Consider the following 12,984-nt stretch of genomic DNA (forward strand, 5'->3'; position numbering starts at 1 on the left):
ATTTTGCAAATCCTAGCTTCAGTTTTCCTGATAACCCTACAAGTTCCTGTTTGAAAAATGCAGGATCCATGAGAATAAATATTTTGTATATTTTATGCACTACTTTACCCACTTTACTTAGGACAATGCCTGATATGCCACAGATTTTCAGAAGAAATTGTGTTGAAATAATTGTTTTTATAATTGTAACATTATAAGTTACTCTTTCATAGTCATACTCATTTACATTTTCTCCATTACATGTTTTATACACCTTATACATTAAGCCCAGTACACCGTTTTTTCTAGAGACAAAGAATAATAATTCACTTAGAATAAAATGTGCTGTACTATTCAAATTTAGAAATAATAGTGTATTAGAGAAGAGACTGGTGGTTGCCACAGGTCAGGGGTAGGTGGATGGGCAAAATGGGTGAAAGGAGTCAAAAGGTACAATCTTCCAGTTATAAGTCCTGGGAATGTCATGCACAGCATGGTGACTATAGGTAACAATACTGTATTGCATATTTGAAAGTTGCTAAGAGTGTAAATCCTAAAAGTTCTCATCACAAGAAACATATTTTTATAACTATGTAGCATGTTGGATGTTAACTAGACTCATTATGATGATCATTTTGCAATACATACAAATATCGAATCATCGTTGTGCACCTGAAACTAATATGATATTATATGTAAATTATACCTCAATTTAAAAAAGAAATGAAGGTGCATTAATTTGTAAGAACCTACATTAAAATAAAACAAGGACATTATTTCCTATGGAGTATGATATATAAAACTTTGTAGATGTTTCAAGCATTTAGGTTTTGATATTTTCATCCTTCTGTCTATATATTTATACAAACTTTTAAAGCACATAATGAAAAGAGACAAAATAGGTATTTCATGTATAATAGTGACCCCCATACAAGCACGAGGGGTTACACTCACTTTGCACTGCACCTTCAAAGAGATATAACCTGTCAAGTTCACACAGCCAGGGTGACACTGAATCAAAGATTTAAGCCTGAACTAAGGTCTGTGTGATTACAAAACCCAGGTCATGTCCCTTCTACCACACACCTCTCATGGTGTCACAACTCTACCCTTTGCCCTGGGATTTTGTACAAGTTCAGACACTAAAGAATATGCTTTAAGGCTGATTTGTCTCTTCTTAGATATTTTGAAAGCTTGAATAAATATACATAAGCTGAAGCGTAGGAGGCATCTCAAAATCTAAATAATTTCATCAGCAAATTACCCACATTTTTTTAAATAGCTACATAAAACATGAAAGCTCTGATTAATCCATTGTTTGCAATTCATTGTTAAAAGGCAGACACTATGTAATTTTCAAGGCTCGGTTTCACAGGAGAGATCATACCCAAAATTTACAATCTCACACTTTGAGCAGTTTTAAAAGAATAGGAAAATAGTTTGGTTGTTAAATTCTGAGAAAGCTCTCTCAATTCCATCTATATAAACATCTGAATTTTTTTTGAATTTTTGAATTTTATTTTTTTATACAGCAGGTTCTTATTAGTCATCCATTTTATACACATCAGTGTATACATGTCAACCCCAATCTCCCAATTCATCACACCACCACCACCACACCCCCGCGGCTTTCCTCCCTTGGTGTCCATATGTTTGTTTTCTAGATCTGTGTCTCAATTTCTGCCCTGCAAACCGGTTCATCTGTACCATTTTTCTAGGTTCCTCATATATGCGTTAATATAAGATATTTGTTTTTCTCTTTCTGACTTACTTCACTCTGTATGACAGTCTCTAGATTCATCCACGTCTCTACAAATGACCCAATTTTGTTCCTTTTTATGGCTGAGTAATATTCCATTGTATAGATGTATCACATCTTCTTTATCCATTCATCTGTCAATGGGCATTTAGGTTGCTTCCATGACCTGGCTATTGTAAATAGTGCTGCAATGAACATTGGGGTGCATGTGTCTTTTTGAATTATGGTTTTCTCAGGATATATGCCCAGTAGTGGGATTGCTGGGTCATATGGTATTTCTATTTTTAGTTTTTTAAGGAACCTCCATACAGTTCTCCATAGTGGCTGTATCAATTTACATTCCCACCAACAGTACAAGAGGGTTCCCTTTTCACACCCGCTCCAGCATTTGTTGTTTGTAGAGTTTCTGATGGTGCCCATTCTGACTGGTGTGAGGTGATACCTCATTGTAGTTTTGATTTGCATTTCTCTAATAATTAGTAAAAACATCTGAATATTTTAAAACAAATATCCCAAGGGGATTCAAATCAAACCTCACTTCCTCCTACTCTCAAATATGTCATCCATCTTTTGTACATTTTTGCCAAAACACAACACACAATTTCTGTTTGACAAGCAACACTTGGGTGCTCATTTTCCTCCACTTCCTTCCTGATTTAACCAGGATGTTAGCAGTCATTAGAGGCTCATTATGGTATTCCATGCTTTGCAATCATTCCCAGGATCCAGGAGGCTGCAGACACAGCCCTGTAATTTACCCAGGGCTCACAGCTCTGGACAAGAGAAACATAGCACAACTAAGACTTGAGAAAATTTATTAACATGCAAAATGTAGCCTCTGGCACCAGGGTGTATCTTTAACTGGATGGATATCATTACCTTCCCTCCAGTGTTGTTATTCAGTGTTGAAAAGAATGGTTCTATAACTAGCTTGGTTGAAGCATCTCAACATACTGAGGCGCATACACAAAAATATTTTAATTTGCTGGGAACTTGTACCAAGTCAGCTCTGTGGAAACTCACTCTCAGCAGGCTACTTTATGGGCATCTCAGAGGGATTCCATAATTTTTCAGCCACTTTTAATCATTAAGGCAGTGTCCTTTTAGTTACAAAAATGTCATCTTCTCCATTCTGAAATTGCAATCCATTTTTTGGAAACAGCCTAATCTCAAGTACCTTTCCTGGGGACCAGACTCCCTTGTGGGACTTACCTACAACTTCTGGCTCCTGTATTTCTTCACCTCAATTTGGCAGCAGGTAGCTTCCAATCACATCCATCCTCTGGAACTCCCCACCTCAGGGCCTTCATGCTCAGACAACTCTGTTGTCTCTTTCTCTTGAAAGAAGGAACTCAAAAGGGCGCTCTTTCTTTCAGCCTTGCTGTGCTACCATGCCCTCCCTCCCCAACATTTTTTTCTCAGTCTCTGGTAGTAGCAGGGCAAGACTACAAGCCTGGAAGCTCAGCAAGCATCCAATCAATGGGGGGAAATGTTTGTTCCTCCTCTCAGATAGAGCTTACAGATGATAACCTCTCAAGGTTCAGAAGAGGAATGAGTTGAAAAGAACACCTCACTTTCCCTTCCAAAAAGTCATCCTTCTTCTCACTCCCTATATTACTTTCCTATTGCTGCTGTAGTTTCCACAAACTTAGGGACTTAAATCAAAATATATTATCTTACATTTCTGGAGGTCAAAAGTCTGATTTTTTAGGGCTAAAATCAAGGTGTCAGCAGGGCTGCGTTTCCTCTAGAGGCCCTAGGAGTGATTCCAATCCTTGACTTTCCAGCTTCTAAAGGTTATCTGTATTCTTTGGCTCATGGTCCGGCATCACTTGAAGCTAAGCTTCTGTGGCTACATCTCCTCTGTCCCTCCTGTCTACCTTGTGTAAGGACCTTGGCGATTACACTGGGCCCACCTGGATAAACCAGGATACTCTTCCCATCTCAAGATTCTTAATCGCATCTACGAAGTCATTTTTGCTGTGCAAGTTAACATATCACGAGTTCTGAGGATTGGGGGCCATAATTCTGCTCATCACATGACCATTTTCTCTCTTATAGCAAAAGTCATTGGACCATTTTGGACTCTAGTGCAGAGCCTCAAGCAACTAGGAATCCTTTACCAATAATCACATGCCTCCAGCTCAGCCCTGGAGAATTGGGTAAGTCACTATGGTGGACAGTCTCCAAGGTGTCATCAGTCATCCTTATCTCTTGTTATTTATGCCTTTGTGTGAAGGCTTCTCCCACAGTAAAAAATTTTTTTTAATTAATTTTTATTGGAGTATAGTTGATTTACAATGTTGTGTTAGTTTCTGCTATATAGCAAAGTGAATCACTTATATGTATACATATATCCACTCTTTCTTAGATTCTATTTCCATATAGGTCATTACAGAGTATTGAGTAGAGTTCCCTGTGCTATACAGTAGATTCCTATTAGTTACCTGTTCTCTATATAGTAGTGTGTGTATGTCAATCCCAATCTCCCAATTTATCTCTCCCCCCCTCTCTTGGTAACCATAAGTTTGTTTTCTACATCTGTGACTCTATTTCTGTTTTGTAAATAGGGTCATTTGTACCATTTTTTTAGATTCCACATATAAGTGATATCATATGATATTTATTTTTCTCTGTCTGACTTATTTCACTCAGTATGATAATCTCTAGGTCCATCCATGTTGCTGCAAATGGCATTATTTCATTCTTTTTTATGGCTGAGTAATATTCCATTGCATGTATGTGCCACATCTTCTTTATCCATTCCACCTGGGAAAATTGGACAGCAACTTGTAAAACATGAAATTAGAACATACACAAAAATAAACTCAAAATGAGTTAAAGACCTAAATGTAAGACCAGATACTACAAAACTCTTAGAGGCTTCTCGCACATTGAATCAAGGTATTCTGTGTGACCACAGAATACAAAAATTTCCACTTCTCCTTTGGTCTCTTAGAATGCTAGGGGAAATCCAGAGGACACTCAGGGAGCCCTGTGGGAGGCCCATGTAGAAGGGAACAGAGGCCTCTCACCAACAGCAATGACTTGCCAGCCAAATGAGTGAAACATCTTTGATGTCGCTCCTTCAGTCCCAGTCAAGCCTTCAGATGACTGCTGCCTCACCTGATATCCGACTGCAAATTCATGAGGAACACTCAGTTAAAACCACGCGAGGGAGCCACTCCTGGATTCCTGACTCACAGAAACTGAGAGATACTAAATGTTTATAGTTTTAAGACACTAGTTTGGGGACAATTTGTTATGCAGCAATAGATAACTAATATAGTCATTCTCTCCACTGTAATCCTGTATCTTCAGAGTTAACTCCTCGGGGCAAGGAAAAAGCTCAGCCAGTACTTAACTTCATACCACTACAGTTGATGATGTCATAACTTTTTTTTTTTTTTTTTGGCTGCATTGGATCTTTGTTGCCGCGCACGGGCTTTCTCTAGTTGCAGTGAGTGAGGGCTACTCTTTGTTGTGGTGCACAGGCTTCTCACTGCGGTGGCTTCTCTTGTTGAGGAGCACAGGCTCTAGGCACGTGGCTTTGGTAGTTGTGGCATGTGGGCTCAGTAGCTGTGGCTCACGGGCTCTACAGCACAGGCTCAGTAGTTGTGGCGCACGGGCTTAGTTGCTCTGCAGCATATGGGATCTTCCCGGACCAGGGCTCGAACCCGTGTCCCTTGCACTGGCAGGCAGATTCTTAACCACTGCACCACCAGGGAAGTCCCCGCCATAACATTTTTTTAAACTTCTTATTTTAGATAAATTTTAGGTTTACGATAAAACTGAGAGGAAGGTACGGAGATTTCCCGTATGCTCCCTGCCCCCACACTTGCACAGCCTCCCTGTTATCCACAACACTCACTAGAATGGTATGTTTGTTACCAAGGATGAAACTTCACTGACGCATTATAATCACTCAAAGTCCACAGGTTACCTAAGGGTTCATGCTTGATGTTGTACATTCAGTGGGTTTAGATAAACATGTTATATAATGACATATCCATCATTATAATATCATACAGAGCATATGGAATGTTTTCACTGTCCTAAAACTCATCTGTATTCTGCCTATTTATCTCTCCCCTCCCTGAGCCCTGTTGGCAACCCCTGACCTTTTTACTATCTCTATAGTTTTGCCTTTTCCAGAATGCCATACAATTGGAACCATATAGTATGTAGCCTTCTCAGACTAGCTTCTTTTGCTTAGTAATATGGATTTCAGTTTCCTCCATAAGCATTTTGATCAACTTTTTATCCTGTCTGCTCAGCCACCTCCATCCTTCTAACCAAATAAAAAAGAGCTACTCTGATACATATTCTTTACTCACTCTTTGCTATACTCAGAGGTGAAGAAGCACTGGCCCTTGGAGCCAGTGAACTTGTCCCCTTGCCAGTATATAAAGGCAACTCTCTCAGATTTCAGAGGCCTGGAGGGCTTATTTGTTGGAGATTTGCAGGTCTTCACAGCCTGCAAGGTCAAGCAGCCTCCTTGGCATCACTTTAAAACCAGGGCAGCTCTCTGAGCTTTCTCTCTCTGAAAGGCTCATTCCTTCCAATGGGAGAAATGTTGTTCCTTCATTCACACTCCTATCCCAGCCACAAATTACCTAAGACTCTTCTGTCAAGATCCTTCACAGGCCCCCCATTGTTTCCAAATAAGTATCTGAAGTATCTAACAGCAAGGAAACACCCTTATATTATTTACATACATATCTACCTCTTCATTAGGTAATAATATTTTAAAAGAATGAGCATCATGCCTTTTTCATTTCGTATCTCCCACAATGCCCAGTAATTAGTAGATACACAGTTGTCTACCTGATTATGTTTGTTAACTGTTTTAAATTTGAAGTGATTAGCCACTTAGGGTATTAAGATCGATCCCTCTCATAATTCGTTGAAATGTTACAACCATTTTTCACTCCCTTTGTCGCCGAGCACAGTGGTAAGGCCCCATAAGAATTACGGGATTGGAAATGGACAAAACAGCCAATGTCCAATTCACAAATCACTGGTTTATTGCTCATCATCAGCACACAGTGCTGGTTAGTTTGAATAGGGAACATAGGAAAAGGGGTGATGAACCACTCCAAGAAAAGTCCGGGATGGAGGCATCTCAGCAGGAGCAGTGGTCTCTGGGCTGGCAAATGGGTCTCCCAACAGGTGTGAGTAGGAAGTTGCCTTCTGCTCCTACAGAGCCTGGGCCCATCATCGGGAAGGGCTCTCAGCAGCACAGAGTCGGTCCTCCAGCGAAGAGCCCTGAAGTAGCTTGGAACATTGGTCTCATCTTAAGGCGACCGCCAGTAGGGTGTACCGGTGGTTATCCCCCAGGAGGTCTTGCCTCCTTTTGTTCCAATGAAGTCTTTTGCAGATGTTGGCAGATTCCTTATTTAAAGGAACACTCTTAGTTTATCACTCTAAGACACCTGCTGTCTATACCCCAGGTTTCAAAACAACTAATATGGGAGTTCACACTGGCTACTCTGACTCCTTTTTGAACTGCTTAACAGAGCTTAAATCCAATGAGTTTCACACAGATGAAACAGTGGGAATCACAACACAAAAGAAATCACATCATAACACATTCCCAGCAATAGTACTGAGGAAGTAGAAGAGACATTAATAACAAATTATCTACAAAGACCATTCATGGTCTGCTCATAAATGGAGATGCAATTTCTTTTCTGTCTGTGTAGTCCAAGCCTGGCCAGCTGTGTACAAAAATAGATAAAAACAGGGACTCTGAAATCAGAGACGCCTAAGTGGAAGTCTCAGATTCAAAATGACTAGCTGCTTCTTCAAATATACCATCCTCCATTTTCTAATCTATAAATGGGAGAAATGACTACATACATTTCAGGGTTACTGTGAGGATAACAGAAAAACAAAACAAAACATGTATAAAGTACCCAGCACTTAGTAGGGATCTAATAATTCATAGTTATTAGTATTCATTCAACAAACATCTAATTGAAAATCTATATGGCTGGAGTTGATATGCAGACGATTAATAAGGAAATGATTCTCTTCTCAGTATTTATATTTGATTCAAAGACATAACAGCTGTATAAAAAATGAGAAGTTAAATTTCTTTCACATGAGAAATTTGATTTCTTTAAACCAAATTTATTTCATAAAAACCATTTGAATGATGAAATAATTGTGGGAAGAGTTAATTCTGTCATTTTTGTTTGTATCCACACAGTGATAAATCAAACACTTGCTCTCTTTTGCACCGTATGTGTTTGCTTAGTTCAAATTTATATCAGCTTCTTACTGAGGAAGCATTGCCCTTGAGGCTTCCAGAAAACAATTTGCGCAGGACCAAAGCTCTGCAAGTTTTAAGACAGCCTCTGAAATAACCCTGGGCTATGTTATTCATTAAATTCATTTTGATCTTGATAGCTTCTGACCTGCACAGGTAGGTAATGACCATGAAGATAGATGTCTAGGGCATGGAGTTACTAAATGCATTCATATTTTAAAAGTAGATAAAAATGAAGTAAAATTTTTCTACCAATTCTTAGTTAACTAAAAAAATTTAGGGCAGAGGAAAATAGTTGATCCCAATTTTTCTAACCCTATACACTTGGGCTAAAAAAGTGAGTACTCTTAGGACTCGGCTCTTCAAAAAATAAAGAGGCCTCTTCAGCCAGAATGATCATTCCAGTAGCAATGATCATCCCTGGCACCTAAGTTGTGGTTTTCAAATATAATTTCTCATTAGAAGAAGGTTTCTTGGAGACCTGGGTATTTTATATGCAGGGCAGGAAATGTACTCAATAAGCCTGGAACATCTTATCATTCCACATAGCAAAAGAAACTACCAAAGAAAACTAGAATCCTATCCAAAGGACTCAGGAACCAAGTTTAAGAGGTCCTCCCTGGCCAAAAATAGGTTACTGTGAGCTCCAACAAGAATAACACAGTAGGCTAAAACCTGTAACATGTTTAAGTCCCAAAATTCACAATGAGATTCTAAGAAAAAATAATAATTGGTGAGTTTCAAAGGGCACCAGGGAATCCACAATTTGTTTTGAAAACTAGAAAATAAAAGGAAAGAATCAAGTATTATTATGCATTTCTTACAGGAACCATACCACTAAATAGCCTATAGTAGGCTCTCTTTATGAAAGTATCGCAGTAAATAAAAGAAAAAGAATTGCAGCTTCGAAAGAACTCATGGATCTAGGCTATGTATACACATATCCATATGCAATGGCTGCTGACTTCTCCAAAAGAGAGACAACCAGATGGTGTGTGTTACCTGGTGAGAGTACATGAAGCCACCTACAGTCTTGCCACAGAGATCAAACATGAGTCTGATCAAGCCTTTGTATCCAGGTGCCAATTTCAGGAATTATCGAGGACACAAAAATAAACGGAGCCTCACCAAAAGTAGAAAATCAGAAAAATCCAGACTGTGTAAAACTCTACATGTCACATGACCTGAATTCTTCAACAGAGAAGTTACCAGCAAATGCAAAGGATAGAAGAGGAGTCTATAGATTAAAAGGCATTTAAGCGATATATCTATGTTTTTCTTAATCATCAAAGCTAAAATATAATGCCTAGGTATACATCTTGGGATAACACAATTACTTTTTAAAACAGAAGTGATTACCTAAAAGTGATGACCTGCTTTTAAGGGTGGGAGCAAGTCGTGATGAGGCTGGGATACGTGGAAGTGTTTTCTGGCATAACTAGAAAAATTCTGCTTCTTGACAGGGTTGCTTGGTTTATAATAATTAATCTACATATTTGATTTGTGTGACTTTCTGAATCTAGGTTTTAAAATATTTTTTTAATATAAAGAGGCCTTTTGAACGGATATGAATGATAAAGAAGAAAGTAGTCTCCCAGGCTTAGTCTTTGTGTCAAATACAAAGCTTCCAGAAGGATTTTGCAGACTACATATTGATGGTTCAAACGAGAGATTTGGACTCAACCCAACACCTTGGCTGAAGATGAAGATGAACTTTTCGAACTATCAAGCTGTAAAGATAATCCCTAAGAGTGGCTTGGTGACCAAACACATTCAATCTGAAAGATGGCCATCTTTCATTCACTCATTTAGTTATGTGTTTATTAACTCAACTCGTAAAAATAAATTTTAGAATGCCTAAGTTGTTCTATCCACTGGAGATATAGGGATAAAAACTCAACGAATTTGAAGAGATGGACAACAAAATCATGAATTACAACACTATAATTAATGCTAAAATATATAAATTCATAAGGGTGTATATAAGCATAGCAAAGTTGTAATTAATCTCAAATGAGGAGTCGGGTCACAGAAGACAGCTTAGAGAAAGCAGTGCTTGAGTTAAACTTTGAGAAATGAGTTCAAGGTAGTCCAGTGGCTGAGGAAGGAAAGGAATTCCAGACAGAAGCAAAACTAACAGGATATGAGAGTCATAGAACTTTTTTTTTTTTTTCTCGCGGTACGCGGGCCTCTCACTGTTGTGGCCTCTCCCGTTGCGGAGCGCAGGCTCCGGACGCGCAGGCTTAGCGGCCATGGCTTACGGGCCCAGCCGCTCCGCGGCATGTGCGATCTTCCCGGACCGGGGCACGAACCCGTGTCCCCTGCATCGGCAGGCAGACTCTCAACCACTGCGCCACCAGGGAAGCCCAAGAGTCATAGAAATTTTGAGGAATGTACATAGATCATTTGTAGGTCATAGGTCATTTGTAGAGGGGGTGATGGAGAAAATAGGGGAGTGGAAAAACTTAAATAAGGTTTTACAGATAGAAATAGGAGAGAGATAATGGAATGCCCAGCTGTGAGTAGGAACTATTTGTTTGGTGGATAGAGGATGGAGGGAGAATGAATGGATTATGAATGAATGGATAAGAATGCCATGCTAAGAAGTTTAAACTTAATCCTGGAGGTTACCTACAACCATGAAAAGATTTTATTTTTTTATTTTTTTATTTTTTTACAGTAGGTCCTTGTTGGTCATCTATTTTAAATATAACAGTGTGTACATGTCAATCCTGAACTCCCAATCTGTCCCTCCCCCCACCATTCACCCCTGGTAAGAATAAGTTCATTCTCTAAGTCTGTGAGTCTGTTTCTGTTTTGTAAATAAGTTCATTTGTATTGGGTTTTTTTAGATTCTGCATATAAGTGATATCATATGATATTTGTCTTTCTCTGTCTGACTTACTTCATTTAGTATGATCATCTCCATGAAAAGATTTAAGCAGAATGATATGAGCAGATTTGCATTTAAGAAAAATCACTTTGACAAATGTGTGCAATACCAAGAACACTGGATAGTTGTGGAGAAGAACAAGAGTCCAAGTGAGAAAAAAAAAAAAATCACAAAACTAAGGCAAGGGCAGTGAGAATGAGAAGGATGGAATGAATCTGAGATCAATGATAGAATCAAGAGAGGTGATAATTTTGATACGGAGAAGTTTGATGAAAAAGGCAGATGTACTGATGTTTTCAGGTTTTAGCCTTGGGGTGATGTCATTAACGTGATCTTGAAATTGTAAAAAGAGAGTGAGAAAAAAATTTTAAATTATATGCAGAACCCAATCAGATGACAATTAAATACCTTAGAAGGCAAAGAAAGAAAAAATCCAATTCACGCAGAGAAGAAAATGAGCTGCAAATCTTGTGAGGGCTTTGCAGATTCACCCGCTGTGAGAACTAGGGACTGTGTAACTGGAATCCAGTGAACAGACTTCAAGTCCACCCCATCTGCCTTTACATCACAGTTCGAAAGCTTGGGCAGACAGGTGGTGGCATAAAAACAAAACATATTTGCAGTGTAAGACCTCACTTTCAGCCCAAACTGCTCATGGCTATGCAACCTCAGTCAGCTGAGAAGCCACCCCTGCAAATCACCTGGGGTGGTAACCTCAAAATTGTATGAGATGACATGATTACATTCTCAACTCCAGGAAGAGTTGCATTAAGTATCAAAATTTTTAAGTAAATAAAATCTCTAATAGTAATATTTTGTGGCAAGGAAAAAGTCTGCACATATTAGATATTTTAGGTTTAAGAGAATTTTTCTTATTGGATTAATTTTATAATTCTAATCTAAAATGTCTAAATGATAGCTGACTTAGACTTGGGGTCTTAAATTGCAATTCTACTAGTTCATAAACAATATTGGAACATTTCGGAGAATGTAAGATTAGGTATAAATTTAATTTACTAACAAATATCGTATATTAACGCATATATGTGGAATCTAGAAAAATGGTATAGATGATTTTACTTGCAAAGCAGAAATAGAGACATAGATGTAGAGAACAAATGTATGGATACCAAGGGGGAAAGCGGGGGTGGGATTAATCTGGAGACTGGGATTGACATATATACACTATTGATATGATGTATAAAACAGATAACTAATGAGAACCTACTGTATAGCACAGGGAACTCTACTCAATGCTCTGTGGTGACCTAAACGGGAAGGAAAGCCAAACAAGAGGGGATATATGTATACATATAGCTGATTTACTTTACAGTAGAAACTAACATTATAAGGCAACTATACTCCAATAAAATCGTTTTTAAAAAAACAAATTAAACAAATAAACAAATAAATTTAGTTTACTAGATTTATAAGAATTGATTAAGCACTTGGAAAGGTTTTATTTTTATTTGTTAGTGACTCAAATGAAGTACTTTTAAAAGAAATCTAATATCGATATTTAAATGTAATATAGAATGTTTAGAGAAAAGATTAAAACAAACATAAGTGATTAAACTTGCCAATTAATAAATATAATAATAATAAATTTGTAGGTTAGACTAAAAATAAAATAATAAAGAAAATGTAGCTCTCATCTTTTCTGGACCCCTAAGCCACCCATAAGGGCATCAAAAAAGTCACATTGACAGGTGATTATTTATTTATTTAAATTTATTTAAAATTTATTTAAAATTAAAGCCTTGGGACTGGATAAGATTATGTAAGTAGAATGTGTATGGTTACATGTTTAGTTACAACACTTAGATACAGCATTTAAAGCAGAGAAAGAAGGTGAGGCCAGCAAGGGAGAGAAGGAAGGGTCAGTAAGGTAAGAGGAAAACTGGAAGGCCGTGATAACAGTGGAAACCAAAGGAAAAATGTTTGAAGGGAAAGATAGCAACCATCTGTGTAAAACCCTGAGGAAAGGCTAAGTAAGATAACAGGGAGGTGATCCCTGGATGTAGGGCATGGAGATCACTTGTACACTCCATGAAAACAGTCTCTGAAAACTGGCTGGTG

The sequence above is a fragment of the Leucopleurus acutus genome, assembly GCF_964270905.1.
Source record: "Leucopleurus acutus genome assembly, chromosome: 4".
NCBI lineage: Eukaryota > Metazoa > Chordata > Mammalia > Artiodactyla > Delphinidae > Leucopleurus > Leucopleurus acutus.